General features: G+C 37.3%; 1 protein-coding gene across 2 annotated transcripts in view; it reads right to left on the bottom strand.

The window, feature by feature from the left end:
* ZFPM2 (zinc finger protein, FOG family member 2) overlaps positions 1-20,757 on the bottom strand; it is a gene marked incomplete at both ends in the record, with an annotated part of 303,859 nt that overhangs the window by 159,262 nt on the left and 123,840 nt on the right. The gene's annotated exons all lie outside the window — the stretch shown is intronic.

Genomic DNA, 20,757 nt, shown 5'->3' with positions numbered 1-20,757 from the left:
TGCTTTAGCTCACCTTAACTTTTCTGGATTTTCCAGTAAAGAGGAAGAATAACACAGAATTTATCATTTCCATGGAAGGAAAAATAAAACTCAGTCACCACCTTAACCCCCTCATATTTTTTTTCACTTCATTTAAAGATTAAAAAAATAGTCTGGGCAACTCTTTTTTGAAAGGAGTCTAAGCCTATTTTTTGTGAACAAATGTTTCATTGAAAAATACAGCAACAGTTATATTTATATATACAATTTCGAACACTATTTTCTAAATAAATTCTGGTTTCAGGCTTTCATAGGGATAGGATGGAACAAGGACTGGCTGATCTGTGCTTTTCCTGTTAGATGTTTGACTGCTTTTTTCCATGCTCTTGCACTTCCAAGCTTTGCCCTTCCTGGAGGTAGGCGAAAAATCTGTTCTCAGGAGCAGCAGAGCTCACCTCAACTTTGCTGTAGCCATGATTTTTCATGATCTGTTTTCCATGACTGCTAAAGCCCCTTCCTCCCTTTCCACACCAAACAGATGCAACAGTGATTCCTGTCTTTTGCATCAGCACATCTCATCAACTCCAGCCCAAATAAGGATGGTGCTTTTCCACAAACAGAGCAAAGTCCAACTGTGCAAGGAGTCAAATCATCCCAGATTTAGAACTGGTGGTTGTTGTGAAACGAACCTTGGGCTGAAGGAAGTGAGTAACTCCTCCTGGCTCACAGGCAGCCTTCCACAGACTTTCCAGAGCTAAACATTCCCATGAATGCCTGGATTTACATTGCAGTCAGGCTGCAAAGCTTTTCCTTGTCCACAGGGGTTAATCTTGACCATCTTCCAAAAAGAAGACTTGGCTCCAGCTTCCATTTTCAAGCACAGAAATCTAAATTTCACCTCTGAGTGTTGCAGATTACAAAACTACTCTACGTAAAATCGTGCATCAGATCCTTCCTGCAAACTGGAACAAATCTAGGAAATAGAGCTGTATCAGTTTACAAAAGCTTCTCTGTATGTGGGTGAGTCCTCATCATGACAGTGCTATGACATTTTAAAAGGCAGTATGTGAGCAGGAAAGCTTATGGATTAATTATATCTAATTTACACATGTGACATATATGCATCCAAAAAGAAAAAAAAAACCAAACCCAAACAACCATAAAAGCATTTTTTCCTTCTCACGGTCACATTGTTACAAATTGTATTAGCTTTTAAAATCTCTTTATATGTTAATTATGGAAGAAAGAAATTGTAATGTAACATGTTTATCACTTAGCCATACTGCAGCATTTTCTCTCTACACAGAGATGAAAACTGCAGCATTTGCTTGCTTTTACACACTAAAAAACAGCCATGTCTATGGACATGTCACATTTAACTGATACCAGAGGAATCATGAGAATCTTTGAAAACCCTTTTAAAAAATAATTCAGCCTCCCTTTCTGCCACTGACATTTTTCATTTGAAAAGGGTTCAGACACAGTCAAACAGTGACTCCTTATCTGTACCTGTGGATTTACAAGCAGGCCTGTCTTTTAATGGATTAAGAACGACAAACTTAGGGCAGATCAACCAGTGATATCCAAAAAGCTACCAAAGTTTTAAGGTACACATCATTACACATTGTATTTTAAATAAAATTAATAACATGAATCTTACACCTGATAAGTAGTTCAGATTTGAGGCAAGCATAACAAGCATTTTTTTTCAAATATAATTTTTCCCTTCGGTTGATAATTAAATAACTTACTATGGATTCTCTCTCTTATTCACTTTTGCTACAGTTCCAAGGTGTAGTTCAGGCAATATTTCAATTTATATGAATACTTTGAAATATACTGCAGATGGGGTAACATCATGCTGAATTGTACTGAAACTGTTGTGTTTCCCCATCCCCTCAGAACACCATGAAAGAGTAGTAGATTGCAGACAGGGTAACAAAATGTTTTGCTGCAAAACCGTTCTATTTCTCTTCATTACAGTTCTCCAAAAAAGATACATTTTTCTTGTCACCACAACCAGCAGCCATTTTACTGCCATGGGTGAATGTCAGAGTTGGGAAGGACAATCTGTTTGCATGTTTTGGCAAAACGAGACAATCTGGCTATGCTTATACAAGGTGTAGCACATTAAAATTTAGTCCTTGGTGAAGATTTTTTTTTCAGCTAAAAATCTTCAGTTTTATAGACAAAAAACACTGCCTGCAACTTTTCTGCATTCATTTACAACATTTTTCTCCTCTGAATCTTCCTATTTTGTGAATGGTACCACAATTGCAGCACCCAGGGGCTGTCTCCCGCTTGATGTAACTGAGGCTGTCCCCTACTTACTGCTGACTTACCACAGGGATGCTGGTTTAAGTGCCATGCCTGTGGCCCTAAGCAATGTGTGACTGCAAGGGTGTTTGCTGGAAAAATGAGAACCTCACCCTGTGACTCTTAATTAAAAGGGTTGGAAAAATATGTCAGCAAGACAAGATTTTCCCCTTCAGCCTCAGAGGAAGTTCAGATGTAAATCTGTAGTGCTCTCTACAGCTACCATCCCCTGCACAACTGTTCACGATCTTCACAGATTACATCAGGAGAAGGAAGAGGATCTAAGACTTTATTGCTGTATCACCACTCACAGTAAGAAGTGTAAAGACTCAGCTGGTACTGACTCTTCACACATACTTGTCCATGGAAATTCCAACATGTGGGGAGAAAAATAAAAAGGATGAAAAACTGCTGCAGCTTCCTTTACTCCATGCTCAAGCCCAAAGGAAGCAGAAAATTCTGTCCCAAGCACTGTTAGGCGCTTCCAGTAATCAGCAATGGCAACAGACCACCTCAGTACTGAATATAATGTTCCTTCACATAACAGCAAATTATAATAGAACTCATTCCTACCCCTGGAATAAAATATGTGATATAGTCATAATTTCCACACAACGTAGAGAAGCAGTTTAACTCTTTTCATCCTAGATTTGTCAGGTCTCCTATTGAAAAGGACAGCAAGAAGTATAACAGAAGCAGCAGTAAGAAATACAAGTAGAGAGGAAGTGATGCTCTGCTTTTATTTTTTGTGAGTAAGGTAAAAAATTACTTAAGAGACATTCCATTTAGTGACACTTACTTGCCCTTTCCTTGCTACGGAGCAAGTGGGGTTTGGTTTTTTTTGGTTTTTCTTCAGCTTGTTCCTCACGAACATACTTATTTCCAGCTTGCTGAGTAAGTTTATACAAAAATATTTGAGACACATAGTATGGGCTAATCAATTTTGGTAAAAGATAATGCTGTTAGTACTGCGGGCTGTTTCTCTTATCTTGTTGATGTAGCATACTTTTAAGGCCTGTGATTACTTAAAGACTTATGATAGCTGCACTGTAAAAGAAGCCTCAAGTCATGACTCACTAGTACAGCTACAAAACATCCCATGGCTTTTAAGATATTAGGCCACCTTGGTGGACAGAAAACCAGAATAAAAGGACTCAATTTAGGATTCTTTTCATACATGCATATATTGTTTCAGGCATGCCACACAGGACTTTCATAAAACAGAAGGTAGAGAGGTCAGTTTAGCTTTGTATTCTTTTACAGGACAATCAGGATGATTTAGAAAAACCTTTCCACAAAACATAGAGTACACAGGAATCCAACAAGAGCTTTTGGCCCTTAACAGGATTTGATCACAGTTTGACTACCAGAAAAATTCAACTATACATAGTATTTCTGAAACAAAATAATACTGGCTTCATCCATCTACTTACATTCTAGGGTAAGAAATAAAGGAGTATATATCTGAAGGTGAATGATGAGCAGTTTTTGTGGGACAAAAAGAGAACTACTTCATTGAGAAATAACTGTATCCAGATTCATATGCATTTAACACTTCTAAGCAAGTCAGTGATAGCTTTGGGCAATAGTTGGTTTTTGGTTTTTTTAAATTGAAAATAGCTTTTTAAGTGGAGTCAGTTCAAAACAATGAGTAAACTCTTCCTCTGCTATAATTAGAGACTGGTTATTTGACATCATGGGGCTCTACCAATTTCCACAAGCAAATGGCTCCTTCTTTGTATATTTCCAGTCCACAGCCACCTGGCTCTCTAATGAGTATTTTTGCATGGCAGAGAAGTCGTGCATGTTGTAATTTCAAACAAGGACTGCTCTGAAGTCAGAGCGAGCAAGTTAAAAACACTCTCAGAAGTTCTTAAATGCCACCCAGCCCAGAACCCAGTATCTGCCTGCCATCCTATATGCACAGGAAAAATCTGCAATTAATATTTGGCTGGTGATTGCTTCCATCATAACAAACTAATACGTGTACATCTGCACACAGCAATTCACTGATAGTGGAGAACTATCCCATTTCCACTTCTGTGATTCTTAATAAGGTAGTTCCAATATTCAGTGCTCACACACTTGTTTGGCAGACATAAACTGCATTATTGAGATACTTCCTGTAAATTCTCCTCCCTCAATTTTCAAGTCTCTGAGACATAACACACACTAAACTACAGTTTTGAACATAAACTTGAAATACGACATTCTCTATTCAAGTACTCCAGTCAAACCCTGATAAATCAGGCTGGCCATGCAGTGATCTTATCCCTTCTGACTCTTTAATAAATCGAACCTTGTAAGTTCGCGCTGTTGGAAGTTGTCACTAAATGAAATTGTGACCTTATCCGATGCGTGAACTTATCCTGCTGACAACTACATTTATTGTACGGATAAGCATAAGGGAAAAAAAAGAGGCTTTCGATAATTGTGATCTTACCCATATGCAACTCTAACAGATGGGATCTTTTTGATGTTCCATTTAATGATTTGTCTATGATGAGCCTCTACTCAGAGAAAAAATAAATGTTCTTCATAGGTAAGTGGTAGGGGGACTAGTAAGCGGTATGAAAAGTGCACAAAGAGGAGTGGCTGACAGCAGAGAGGCAAAAGCTATTAGCTTAACACAAAGAGCTTTGAATTAGCTGGTAATTGCACTGGAAAAGATAACATAATGGAAGTGGTAAAACAGTAACATTCCCTTTCCACAGGACTCATTCAGTAGTCCAAAACCCTGAAACAAGGAACTGGGACTCTGAGGCAGTAACCCAAAATATGCTGTGCTGTGGCACCTCATGATGAAGGAGTGAATGAATGAATGAAAAAATCCTCTTCCAGCACTGACTACATGTTTGCCTCTGCAGTTGTGGAAGAATGCTGGGTAACAGAAAATTCATAGAATTATAGAATAGTTTGGGTTGGAAGAGACCCTTAAAGGTAATCTAGTCCTACCTTCCTTCACTGAGAAGGGACATCTTCAACTAGATCAGGTCACTGAGAGCCCATTTCAACTTGACCTTGAATGTTACTAATGATGGGGCATCTACCACCTCTCTGGGCAACATGTTCCAGTGTCTCACCACCTTCAATTTAAAAATCCCTGAAAATTGCAAAGCATCTTACATTACGGTGTTTGTCACGGATTTAATACATCATGCTACCTAATTCTCACAATGGACAATACCGTACCCATTCTGCAATCAGTATGCTGACTCCAGAGCAAGAAGACCTGAGCTGTGTCAGGGCACAGACTGTTTTGCAGCACTGTAAGTCTACTGTGGGATACAAAAACTGTAGTTACCTCACTAGAAAGACATATATATATATATATATATATATATATATATGAGACAAATTCACACTGATTCCAAGCAGTAGTGGACTAAATTATAGTCAACCTTCAAAAGAAATTTTATCATTTGCTTTGCTATGAAAATGGCATTCCCAGGGGTCTTGGCAAAACCAGATGTTATTTAGGTTGTCCACAAGCAAAGGCAGAACTTAATTTCACTACCCAAAAGATCAGGCAGGACACTGTTAGGACAAGAAAGATAAAAGGAGAAACAGATTTGGGACTGAAAGCTGAGAAAACAGCCCTGGATTGGAGTCACCCTGGAGGGAGGGTTGCTATTCTGCTGCCACTGAGGTGGTGGAGGGCTTCTAAACATAGCAGCCTTTTTTCCTTTTCTGAAGTTATTGCCACCCACCAGCAACTCCTTCCCCCAGCCCTGATCCTTCCTGTATACATTCCACTTAAGGAGTAGATTTAACCAAGCCTCTTAGCAATGAGGGAGGTAGACACAATAATAGGCCACAGGTACTTATGGCTCTAACATGCTGATCTCCTTTGCCTATGCTCAGAAGCAGGTCTAGATAGCAAACACCATGCAGGAGAAGCTGCCACAAGCTGCTTCACTCCTAACTCAGCTGCCTAACGTTGCCCCATCTTGACAATGCTCCCACAGGGCAGCTGTGCACTCTAGGTAAGGATGACAAACGAAAAGGCTTCTCCATTTTCTGTAACAAAAAAACTTGCTGCTCCCTACCTTTCTTTAGAGCCCTGAAAGTCAGAACCAGAGTTTCTTTATCTCTTCTACCTGCTGTTAGTACTGCAAATGGCAGAGAGTGCAGGTGCTATCCTTATCTGCAACGGTGTTGTCCTACATCAGGCAATAAAGGGAAGGAATGAATATTGTGAAAGTGAGGACAGGGAAAGCCTAGGCAAAGATTTTTGGAGAAAAAAAGACCACATAAGGTGGGGCAGGGGGGTGGGTGGGAACAGGATGGGGGCAGAAATAAATTTAAGAAACAAAGCAAGAGAGAGGAAGTCTAGGGAAAGAGCCATTTGAAGACCCAAGTTGGGTCTCATCAGGACACAAAGACAGCAAGAGGAAAAAGAGGACCATAAGATATTCAAGAAGAAGTGGGATGCAGAAAACTTGCCAGAGTGAGAGAAGAAACATGTATCTTCAAATTTGAAACACAAGAGAAGTGCATGAATTTCCATTTAGAATCAGAATGCAAACACTACTATTCATTTTTAGCCAAGGCATCTGTGTTATTTCAGTGCTTAATTTGTAAGCTAAACCACTAAAACAAAACATACTTTTTATAATATCTCATTGCTCAGCTGAATCCTGGCTAAACTGAACAACTGAAGTGTGTCTACACTGCACCCAGTGATGTGATTTCACCTGACATTTGGTCAAACCCATTCTCTATATCCAAGTAGCCAGATCACCATGTGCACCATAAAACATTTTTGAGAAGAAGTTTCATTACTGGTCATTTAGTTTACATGAGACTCCAGCTATTCCTGCAACACTGACCAGGGTATGGGTACATAAAGTGCTTGAGATTTACAAATGAAATGCAGAGCTAACTACACTGATGCAAAGGTGCACTATGTCTTGCAGCACAAGCATAGTTTGCAGAGATTATAGTTTCGAAAGAAGTGACTGACACTTAAAAGTCAAAAATTCTCTATTTGTAGATGTATTTGAGATTTTTAGTGCTCTATTTGTATTCAGTTACTTACACAAAATGAATACAAAAGAAAAAAGTTACCTTCTTATAGTACCTCACACTCCTGTAATCTACAAAATTTAGTAGGAATACAGGATCATATCCCAGATTAGAAAAACACAGACCTATGGTGGTGAACACAATCTGCACCGATTTGAAATGACAATGCAACTTCTGCATTTGGGGAGAACTGAAAGGGAGGGCAATTAATTGAGTAAATGTTAATAGCACACAAATTGAGTAGTTACTAAAGAAATGGAAATGGCAAACTAAATAATTTTTCACCACGTATGCCATCAAAATAATTTTTAAGGCTTAAGATGAACTATTGCAAAAAGTACTGTTCTTTTCCCTGGAAGTCAGAAAGGAAGGAGTACTTAATGGACATGGCTGCTAGAATTTGATTAGCTTTTTAAATTTTTACACAGCTCTATGGACTTTCCTTTATTTGGACTGTTTCACTGAACTTACAGAAATGTACTCGAAGAAAAAGAAAGGAAACAGAAGTAGAATGAAAAAGATATTTACTAAAGATATACTAACAATGCCAAAGGTTTTTTCACTTGCTTCAGAGTCAAGTTCCACATAATATGTGGAAATACTGTGTTTATATTAGTATCTAGTCTACACACAGAGGTAAAATAAATGCAGTCATCATGGCAAAATCCTGATCCTGCAATGAAAGAAGAAGAAAAGATCTTTTAGTTTTCAAGCCTACTAACTAATGACAATTTACCCCTCTGTTTTCTAACTCCACATCTCATACAAGAGGGAAAGAATTTTTTTGTTGTTTTTTCTCAATTGTTTTCCATCTTTGCATGGTTCAAGAGGTTTGTTACTGCCTGTATATGTTGAGGTAAACCTGGAGTAGAGTACTTGCAAAAAATACAGAACAAAAATCCTCAAAGACAACCAGTGTAGCTAAAGAGCCCTCCCTGCAGTTCTCTATGAGACGAGTACTGTAAAACTGTATCCTCACATGGACAGTCCATACTGGCAAACATGATTCCCAATTATATTATAACACTGCACAGACCCAGTAGGCTGAGCAGGTTCTTCATCCCAGCTACTTGTAGCTTGCACAGCTTTGCTCCCTTTCTCTCCATCACAAATACACAGAATACTGAAATGCCAGACTTGGCAAGAGCAGGCTGACAATATTACTGAAGAAGGTTTTCTTGGTAAGATCATCATCTGTTTCTGGATACTCTTGGGTATGCTCCCTTCCTCAGCAGAGGAACAGTAGCCCCTGATAAATGTCCCTTTGTGTGCAGATTCTCCCTGATATATGCAAAAACACTTCAGTCCTGAGTCTGTCTCCTTTTTCTTTGCTTCATATAGCTGAAATACAACTGGAGGTTTATGGAGCATTGTATGTAAAACAACAGAAAGTGGGCACAACTGGAAATACAGCTTATGTAACTCAGACTGAAGTATTTTCTGAAATAGATGCTATTCTGCATGGGAGAAAATGAAACATTTCCCCATCACCTACACCAATCTTTCCCAAGGACTTTTTGGAATCCTTTTAGCTGGAAGGTGCTCACATTTTATGTTTTACAGTATTATTTACACAAGTATATATGATAGTTATATAAAATAAATCATAGACATTTGTATGTTTACCCAATATTTTTTGATTTCTTTTTTACTTGGAAAAAATGAAAAATATCAATGCAGCTTGTGTTGCCAGTGAACGTAAAAAGCTGCTGAAGTTAACTTAGTATGAAGACTGCTGTATTAATATTGATGTAATTAAATATATTACATGAGCAAAAATGTTTTGAAAAGTATTCTTTTTAACTCTAAAAGCAAGGCAGTGAGATCATCTGTGACTGTATCTGCAGTGTCTTCTCAGTTTACAGTACTTATGCTTAGAATGAAGGATCTATTTTCATCTCTCATCTGTGTAACAGCAGAAAAGTTATTTGCTTTGTATCAGATATGCATACTCAGAGCTATGAAGCCACTGCTTAGACACCGATATCTGGCTAAAAGTATGTGAGCCAAACTGTCCAAATGTCTTGCAAAAGAAGCAGATGCTTTAATATGATTTTCCTATGTCCTTTCAATGTTTCCAACAGAATTCTGAGAGTACCAAGAAAAAGACAAAAATCTCAATGAAGACTCAAATTTATCAGTATTTAGTGTAACCATCCAAAAGATCTAGTTATTGTTGAAATTAGGAAAGTGAGAGGGAGACAGGGACAAAGGGAGATTGAATGCTATGCTCCACCGCATGCATGCAGTATATAGTCACATCCATTATAAATACAATTTATATGAAAAGCAACATTATTATAAATAGAAATAAATGTAGTGTAACTATAATGTACAATATCAAGATTCAAATTAATATTTCCTTTGCACTTGCTGAGAATGGCCATGCATAGCAGACACATGGCTCTACACTGCTCCGGCACTCATGAGTTATGTGCTTATCTACATCTTCTATGACCAAGTACCAGCAGTGACCAAGACAGCTTTTTAACACTGTGCCAGACAGGAACTGACTGCTGGGTTTGGACATGGACCAGAGTACACTTCAGTGCCTCAGCCTGGACTATCACACCGCTTTCACGCGCAGCTATATCTTAGCATAGCCGAGACTTTGAAGCCGATATAAAGTGATGCTCACTTATACGGCAGACTTGTAACTTTGAGTGAAATAAACCCTTGAACAGAGATTGAGCACAAGTCCTGTGCACTGCCTAAATCCTACTCTGAGGCTTACATAAGACTTAAGTAGAATACTGGCTTTGCGGCAGCCTTTTGTACAGGAATGATCTTGACCTTCACATGAGTAAGTCCCAGGGGCATCATGTGTGTAAAGCATATCCCAAATTGCTTTGCCTTACCACCTTCCCTTCTACAAGCGCAGGCTTTGAACACCCCATTGCTGCTTGGGCAGATGTAGGGACTGGGGAGCCTGAGGAAGAGCCACGACTGGCACATGCTCTGTGGCAGTAGTATGTAGATAGATGGCCTTTCTCCTGGACAATGATCTCCTGAGACTGACTCTTCACAGCTTAGACTTCACCTCTGTAAACAATGACTGAGAACAAGTCCACATATTCCATGGCCTTACTGGACATTTCAGCCTAAGTAAGAAACTCAGGGTCTCAGGGGAAGTCGGTGCTAGTGACAGGAACCCTAAATTTCCCTGAAAACTGCAATCGCTGCTTCTGAAAACACAATACTTAAAATAAACTCATTATTTTGACGAAGTAGGAAAGTATTTCTGGCAAAGCATAGTCATGAAACAGGCAATGTCAACAGTGACCAAAAGAATTATAATTCAAAATATATCTGGGCTACAGAATTATTTTGTCATTGAAGCATTAAAACTGCCCCTATATTACCATGTTTTAAAAATACTAATGTCAATTTTTAACAGCTTCTTCTTATCCTGCAGTGGTGACTTACTGTAAGAATATAAGAAGCATAGCCTACTGTTAAATATATAGAGTTAAAATGGCTAAGTACGTATGAAATTATCATATTGAAAAAGATGCAGTTTGAAATCTTTATTCCCCTGATAATAAAATCAGCACTTTACAAAATCATATGTAATAGCATAAAAATTCCCCTAAAAATATAGGCTCCTTTCTACCTCCCCATTAAAAAAAAATCACATGCATAATTGCAAAGAAAAAATTTCTATTTTAACTGTGACTATTACTTTGATGTACATAGATACTTTTCAACTTAACAGTTCCTTTTTCATAGGCACAGACAATTTGCTGTAAAAGGAGTCTTGGAGAAAGACAGTTTCATTCTACCAGTTTTTTCCCCCGTATGTTTTCATCTCAATTACCAAAGTACATTAACAGGATACATAATACATTAGCTTAAAAGGAATAGACTATCTAGACAAACAAATCCTACTTTTACATAACCAATGTTGCAGTTAGTGGTTTAAAAAATCAAGCCTTTCAGCATCAAAAAAACCTTGAACTTCCATGCAGGAGCTGGGACCGCTCTTTTGCATATTCCAGTACCTCTCCATAAAAGCCAGCTTTCTACCCATCTCCTGTTCCCTGGACACTGCTTCCTTGGGCAGTTCAGCTGCCACTTGCCCTCCCCCTATTGCCCTCTGTGGCCTCAGTGTTCCTCCTCAGTACTGTATCCTACCCAAGTTCCCAGTGACTGCCTCCAACGATGTCCAAAAGCAAATGTCAGAAAAGACATGAGCAGTAAGGGACATATGCTGTCCTCCACACAACTGATTCATAACTTTCTGTCTTCCCCCTATTGATCACAGATCATCTGCCAGTCAAGCCTAAGCTGAGCTTAGAAACTTCCAAGTTACAGCAGACGCATTAAAGTCATAATGAAATAAAACTCCATGTTCATAAACTTCATACTGACTTAAAGTGAATAAACATGAAGTATTGGAGGAAATAATATTATACTTGGAGGAAAAAATTCATACTATACTCTATACAAGTTTTACATTTTTTCATACTTTTTGTAAGCATTTATAAGTGTGTTAGAATTCTAAATCAATACGATAATTTCATACAAAAAAAAATATTTATGGCTGGGTTGTAATATTAGCACCTTAACTTACCCATATGTGAGAATATATGTATAAATAAACCCACACAGCTTACAAAGTCTTCCACTGTGCCAAATATAGCCATGATATGTTTTGGTACTTTGGTACTTTCTATATGCTTGTGCTGTCTTCTCCTCCTGACAACCAATAAAAAATACTGGAAATTACTTTCTTAAATGAGAGAGAGATATTCAAAAGCCAGTACCTAAGAAACTCCTATAAACAAGTAGTTCAAGCCTTTGCAAGTACTTTCTCATGCATATCATAATAACAGTTCCAAGAAACTATCAAATAAAGAAGATGCACAGACTTTTAGAGAAGGCCACTCTTGCAGCAAACATTTTAGTTATAATCTTTGAAAGATGTGGGCTTGGTAAATTGGATCTAAGCCTACCTCTTATGGGACATCCAATATCACTCATAATCTCTGTAACTCTGGAAGTAATAATAATTCCTTTCTCTCACCTTTTATTGACCTGTCTTTTTAAAAAGCATGCAATCCAGAGTGGGGACTGTAACTGTGTTTGCATGTATAGGCATACATATAAAAAATGTAAAACAGATACATAGATATACATGACTGTATATAAGACAGATAGACAGATCTGTATATACACACACATTTTTTATTTATCTATAAAGTATAGTATCTAGGACAAAAGGATCTGTGTCAGTAGAAACCAACAGCTTCTACATGATACTGTAATACATGCAGCAAAAAAAATAACATACCTTGGCATTCTGAAAGGAATGCCCTTTTCAAATATTCTGCATCTTTTTTGTCTCTCACAAGTAGCCTTGCAAGGGGGGGGGGGTTGATTATGTTTCTGATATGTACTCCATATCACCTTTTGGAATAGTTAAACAAAGCTCAGACCCTGTACTCTCTGAATAACAGGAAAAGACAACCAGAGAGAAAGACACAGAGGACTGGTTTCAAATACAGTATTTGAGGTCTTTGCTTTAATTTGATTTTGGAATTTATCTAAATTCAAACATTGCATGGTTTTACTCCTGAAATTATTAAAATCAAAAAAAAAATAGGCAGGTGAGAAAATACTTATTTAAATATTGCTTTTTATCTCCTAGATACACTCAAAAAATAGCAAACCCTTTGAAATGCTGAGTTCAGTTGTTCCGAAATATAGGTAACACAAGAAAGCAATTCACTCCCTTCTTACCTGCCACCAGCACACAGAGAACACATTTTCTAATTTATTGTCATCTTCCTAGAAATACTTACACCAATTAAAATAATCTCAATTTGAGTGGCAGCTGACTCTTCAGTGCCATTTCAGGACAAATGTGTCATCTGTTTTTACATTCTTGGATCCAAGGAGTTTTATAATCATGCATCAGTCTTTGGCTTTTTCCACAATCACCCATTTACACAACTCCTGACAACTAAACACTGGCACTGTATGCAACACAATTGCTGTTCCTCCTTGTTATGCACAAATGAAATAAAACCTCCAACAGCAAATCAATGCCTACACTTTTTAATGAGTATAATTACGGTAGGAAGAAGGCAAATCAATGTGAAGACTGCGAGCAGAAGCTTTGGGTTTGTCAGTCCTTTCCACTGGCTGTTTTCATTTTGCACATTCATAGAGTACTTAGAAGAAAATAATTCTGTTTGAAAGCTACAACACAGACCTCACAACTACCATTTCAACAGTACACCTCAGTATCCAGAAACCTTTAAGTATTCTCATGGAGAAACAGAGGCATCACATCTCACCTGTCCTACACCACGAGAGCTTGGTATAAATAGTGTAGAATTTAAAAGCACTACACAATAAAGATACCAGTGTCTGACAAAACCATTATTTCACTGAGAGGTATGATACTTCCCTCCGAAAGGCAATAAAAAGTAAATTCTACACTGCACTGTACATAAAGAACAGTTAAAATGAAAAATTTGTTGTATGACAACCCATGTTGTTAACAATATAGGCAGATCAAGATAAGTGGGTGGATTTGGATCATCATCAGAAGACACAAGGCCATATTTGCCAGTCTATTATGTCATGTTTCTTGAATTCATGATCCTAGGAGTGCAATAACTTTTTATGACATGATGGAGAAGTTACATTTTATACATGCTCCAAATACCCAGGCAAGATAAATGAATTAAACTCAGCAAGCATATTGTATTTTTTAAATGTTACTGGGCAATATAGCATATGGATAATTCTGAAGTCTAAAGCATATAAATCATCAGAAAATAGCACTGAAAAGTAAACTGTGATTGTCAGACAATTTACATCAAGCTAATCCCTGCCTTTGTAAACCAAAACAGTAGGAAAATGTGAGAAATATGACAATGATGCTAAAGAGATTTTTTATTACGTCAATGGGGAGCACGGCACCAAAATCACACACAATATTTCTGGAACTGATGATAGACTTGAAATCCTATCCTCTTCCAAAAATGGCTCAACCCATTTAGAGGGCTATACCATTTTAGAAGCAATGGTCATTTACATTTCCCTCCAATCATTCCTACTCAAAACACAGGTAGATTTAAAAAAAAAATTGCAAAGAATAATTTTAGGAGAAAATGATGGTAAAGTTGTTAGAAGATGCCTCAATTAAAAAAAAAAAACTTTTATGATTTGACCAACTATTATTTTCTTTGATGCAATTGCATTTATCTTTAGTCATTGAAAACATATACAATATTGCACATCCAAGCCTATGCTTTAACAATATGCTAATTATACAGTTCAGATGATCTGGAAAGAAATCCATTTTGCACTGATGATATAAGGGAGTGACAGTACAATTTACATTAAGAAATGTTTTCTCATTTTTCTCAAAAATTGGTTTGCACTCAGCCGGAGAAATCTAAATTCGACCAACAGGCATCCCTCCCTGCTTCTCCATGGTTACAAAATAACATGACAATCTCAATGACGGAAAAGATGCACAGAAGAATGGGTTACAAAAACTCCTCCGGACACAGGTACACAGGCAGTCAATGTTTCCTTTTGTAATCTGATTAAACAGACGATTATTGTATAGAACAATATTTCAATGCTAGTAGCAGACAATTTTCAGTGACATTACTTCAAACATTTTGAATTAGGTCTTCCAAACTGTCTAAATTAGCCCCCAGGGCAGCTGGCCAGTCCACATTCCTGACTTTATGGGAAGAATTCTAACTGGAGAGGCTAACATAAAGGTTCCCCTTTTGCCTAGAGCTTTGTTCACATATCTCTCTTCACTCCAAGTTTAACAGTACTGTACTATGGTGTACTTTTGGCACACATTTTCCTGCCACTTTAATACCAACCTTTATAGGCAGAGCTTGAAAGAGAATGATTGGTTCATTGTGATTTTCATTTTAGTGTTCAAGGGATACAGACTGCATTGACTGGGAGATGGCACAGTGAGAATCCTGATTCCTGGCACAGTGCTCATCATCAGCCACAGACATCTAAGCACATGGAATTGGAGGGCTAAAAACAGTCTTGATTTATTCATTTGATTCAGAGCTATCTTGCCAGATATATTATGAAAAAATCCGTACCCATAATTTATCCTCAGACTGATACATTTCATTACACTGAGGATTCATGGGGAAATAAAAAAAAGGGTTTCACAAGTTTTTGGGACCATGTAGCTTTACGGATACAGCTGCACCAATGCTGGAATCTAGTCACATTTTATGTAATATTAAAACTATACCAATGCATGACAAGGATAAACTAATGCAGTGTAATGATGTGCCACAGAGAAGACTAATTATTTTCTTAGAGACAGAGCCTAAAAGAGTCTGGCACTCAGAAGTGCAGATCCAGAATTTTTCAAGATTATCAGCAACAGTGGACAGAACAGAGAAAAGATCAACAAGGATGGGCAATTCGAGAAAATTATTACAGACTATCACACCAACGACTTTTTATTTAATAAAGGATGTTTATTTAAATAGTTTAGAATCAAACTACAAAATATTTCCATCAGACAAAACCTGGCATTTTAGAACATTTCTTCAGGCAACCATTTCTTCCTTAGAACACCATCTTCAGGTAACCATTTCCTGGCTTTTATTTGTATTATAAATGTATTTCTCACAGGGAGGAATAGAACTTGAACACCAAATTAAAACCAGTGTTATTAGAAAACAATAAGTGCGAAGACAGAAGCATGTAAGCCTGAGGATAAAAGAAATCCATCATAATTCCACAAAATAAAGATGAAATTAATCTGAAACCTATGAAAATTAATATCAAGATTTTAATTGACCTCAGCAGGTTTCATCTAGGCCCTGCATGTTCAACATGATGTTTTGGTGTAATTTTGTACTCTTTCTAAAGAATATTCACCCCATCACCAGTTCACCCCCCTCTCAGCAGTTTTATGCATTTCCACTGAAAAGTGAAGTGTCTGAAATTACTCTCTGCAGTTACTTCCTTTTTTGCACAAACATTTTCAAAGGCATTCTTGAATATGCAAAAGCAAGTTTTTACAGCTACCGTTTTTCTTTTAAAAAAAAGAAAGCCATGACAAATGTGGAACTCTGCAGTGATTTTCTCCGGAATATGTTAGGGTGATAAATTGTGGACTCTGAAAAAAAAACATAGAGGAAATCAATGGCAATTTCAAACACACATAAAAATTCACTACACGAGAACATTTCAATCTTACAAAAATAAAATTCTCAAAACTACATTTTGATTTTCATATCACTGAAATTACTTTATAACTACAAAATGTTTGTCCAAATTAGGATACTATTGTTGCTTTTTAAATAAAATTTTCTGGAGGAAAGTGCTTGTGTTTTTTGTGCAGAAAAAGTGGTTGGTTTGTTTTCATTTTCTCCAGGAGTTCAGGATGCCAACAGCTTAACAGCTACTGACAGCTTAACAGCTCTTTCATTCTTACTCCATTCCACAAAACCTGAAAGCCACCCTCTAGAAAACAGTGAATTTGATCAGTATTTCAACCAAAACATGTCACTGTTTCAGGCTTCATAGGCAGAAAAACAGTATGATAAATTAGACTCAGTTTATCATGTCCCTGTTCACTTTCCTGGCACTATCTGCTTGAAGCTAAGAGAAGTCATAATCTTCCAGCTGCTGTATCATACTCCTTTTAATGATACGAAAACATGTATAAGATGAGGGTAACTCCCCATAGTTGCCCCAAGCTCCCCTTGTTCCACTCTTTTGTTTTGTTTTGTTTTGTTTTTACAGAAGAGAATCATAAAATGTTTGCAGGAGTAGAATACGTAATTTTCTTTAAATCTCCATTTATACTAAAGTCCAACGTTAAAGGTGATGGGAATTCTAGAAACAGCACAAACATTTGAAGCGCCCCTGTCACAGCCATTGCCTGGTGATTCATCACATACCTGAAAGCCTCCATCCTGCTTCTGAAGGCGTGCCTCTTCTCTTGCACCAGGTCTGTGAAAGAGAAGGGAAAAAGATGAATTCCCATCCATTAGAAGGCCACATCATCTACATTCAACCCCACAATGCCAACACTGTGCATAGACATATAGACAAATGATTACCTGATTCATGTTGTCCAGTTCCAGAAATGCAGGCTGCAGCTGCTGTGAATTTTCTACCTAATATCTCTCCTTTTAGCATTTCTGCTGCACTACTGGCATCCCCCAACAGAGGAGTATCTGATGTGTTCCTTCAAGTGAAATTCCCATTTGGCCTTTTATCTCATGACTGTTGGACTCTGTACAAGTAATAATATAAAATATCTCTCACCTGCAAACGATTTACAATAACATAATCAATAATGTATTTCCTGTGATCCACTCTACCGTGCAAGAAAGTAGCATTCAATGTGTGGAAATATTTTAAAAGAAGAAATGACAACAAATTCCAGTCATCATGGTTTTTATGATTGCTTTCTCTTCTTCCACATATGTTTACTCTCACAGCAGTTACACCAAGACCATCCAGAAGTTCATTTATTCACCTACCAAACGGCATTGCTAATAACAGAACATTTTCTAGGGTTCTGCCCAAGGGCTCTGGGGTTTAAACTGCTGTGTTGGCCTTTGCTTACGAATGGAGAAATGTTGCTACCAATTATTTTATCTCACCCACCCTGCATGCCTCTTGTACATAATGATATTTTTGAGGCTTTAAATCTCTTTGCTAAAGGCACTAAATGCAGATGTGTGCTGGGCTTGAGGCTTATAACTTGTAGAAGGGAATACAAAGGCTGACTAAATGAACACTGGTCAAAGGATTGAGTCAAATCCCTCTGAATTCACAATCTAAAGCACACTAATGGACAGAAGTTAAATGTATGGAACTTGTTAACCCACAATAGCACGTTCACATATCCGAACCCTAAACCATAATTTTTCCATACTAAGTGATTTTCATTCTCCTGTGCTGCACATATTAATTAGAGAAAATAATTATGTTGTAAATTACCTTATCTCCTTGAAAGACAATTGGGAGAAGATGGGCCAGAAGTAGGGAAAGGAGAAGGGTTATGTGGGCTATTTACCCCTGCCCCTGCTTCATATTTTGAATTATATATGAATAAAAGTGTAGGAGAAAAAAAAAAAAAGGAGCAAGTCATTGGAGGTCCCAGTAACCTTTTGCCTCTTCTTCCCTGGGAGCACGTGGGTGGGTGGACAAGAGTGTGTGCACACAGGCAATACAGGAGTAAAAACTGCATGTGTCTCCACTCCCTTCAGTGATTTCTTATCTTTTTACCTTGTCTAATGTTTTGTGTTCTATCAACGTAACACACCTCTGGTTATCAAACCTCCTTAGTGTTACAAGGACAAAACTTTCCTTTACACAATAAACCAAAAAAGTTCATTCCACCTACACAGATCATCAATCCTTTTTCACAAGGATCTTTTGGTTTTCTTCTTCCCTCTCATTCATCTTAAGTCTCACTTCCTCAGACCTTTCTCTTTCCGCAGTAACAGAAAACCCGAAAATTAAGCATTATTGTAATTACCAAAACAGTACCATGGACCCCACATTCAGGACATCAACATACTGCATACTGCATGGAAATCCAATAGAAATTCTTTTTCTGATCTTATTTTTGTTCCTTTCATCCAATGTATTACAATTTCATGCTGTAATTTGTAGGTAAAATGGAATTCGGCAATCATGACCACTTGACAGCAAATAGATCCAAACATTCTAATAAAACTGTATTCAGCTCAAGTAGCAACAAACATCATGACTGGCTCATCTCAAAATCAAATAAAAAATCCATGTTTAACTTCTCAACATATGCTTTCAAAGTTCTCTAGGTGGATTATTTTATGTTTTTCTTAAGTTCACCTTCCCTTTTACAGTTATCCTTTCTCTTTATTTTTGCATGACTTTTGTCTCAAAGACGTTTGCAATTCCTTCCAACTTTTTCATTTATATGCACTTCACCCCAGCCTTCCAGATGTCCTTCAGTTCTGGAAATACCCACCTTGCTTGTCAGTAACACTTTTAATAAATTGTAATTTAGACAATGTTATGTATATACAGCACCAGACCACATTTTGACTGTCTGGCATCATTCATGTCTAAGCATTTAAACTGGATTTATAAAGAATAAAACTTTGTGTACCCGTTTAACAATATTTGACTATAGATCTAAAGATTCTAGGCAACATTCTAAATAAGTAATTTTCTATATTTGTTAATATTCACTCATTAATTTTATAGTGCTCTCAGAAGAAAATTATTTTCCCTTGTAAGATTTGTCATCTTCCTTCCTTTCATCTCTTCATCATAAAAATGTCCTTTATATAGTCTGTAGCCATTGTACACTTTTTATAGACTACTGAAAACAAATAATTTAAGCGCTAAACCAAATAATTTTTGTAAAACAACAAAGAAGCTATTAAAAACCTTCATATGAAAAGCAAGAAATGTTTTTTTTTTATAAAGAGCTCATATTTTTCATATTCTTGGGACAAACAGTAAAGTAAATTCTACTTTTAAGTTGCCATTTTGTGATGGACCCCCAAACAGTCTTCAGAAGATTAGTACAAGGATTCCTACAGCTCACATTTCCAAATGGATATTGTTCCCAGCTATCCTGGTAAGAATATGTGGTAGACTGACTAGATCCAGGTCAGACTGCCCCACTGATTACTCTTTTTTTTTGTATCTCAACCAAATGGAACAAGTAACATCATCAAACACAATCAAGCAAAATACTGATCAACTACATCTACTCTGTGTAAGCCTATCTGTTCATGCAAATGTGCAAAAGTACCTCTCACCTCATGGTGATATCTGCTTTTCTCTTCTCATTTAGCTATGCACAGGTATGCTAAGCCACTGTTATTCTGATATCCTGTCTATTGTATTACAAATTTGGGGTTGTCTGCCAAAGCCTCAAACCATGTTTAATGCCACTGAGCTGTCACAAGTGTGACAGTTACTTAGGTTTAGTCCCCGTTTCAATTCTGGTTACAGGAACCAAAGATACTCAAGAAACTGCTTTTTAATCAGGAAATATACCACAGTGAGAGTATGGGGCTGCTACACCTACCTTGGTCTCTGAATTTTAATGCTAAAGTTTTCCCATTTTGCTGCTTACAACATGCCTTCAGAAAGCACAATGAATGCTTTTGCATTTCAAGACTCGCATTTTTACTCTTCCAGAATGTGATTATTTTGGATTCTTGCCTCATTCCCCAGCACCTCACACTACCTAGACTGGAGATGGCAATCAAATTTTGAAACTAGTAGTATCTACATTACTTTGCCCAATTTGCAGCAAGTTTAAATTGATTTCAAGACTTTTAAAAATTATTTTCAAGGCAAAAATGACGTAGATTTTTGTGTCATACTGTAGCACCGTCAGTAAATCAGAGCAGTTAGGGCCAGCCTCTTGTCTTCATCAGTTACCTTTCTTTAACTTAG

This window comes from Coloeus monedula (assembly GCF_965178545.1).
Source record: "Coloeus monedula genome assembly, chromosome: 1".
In the NCBI taxonomy this organism is placed as follows: Eukaryota; Metazoa; Chordata; class Aves; order Passeriformes; family Corvidae; genus Coloeus; species Coloeus monedula.
Note: the sequence above shows the minus strand (reverse complement) of the source record. Positions and strands in the feature narration are given on the sequence as shown.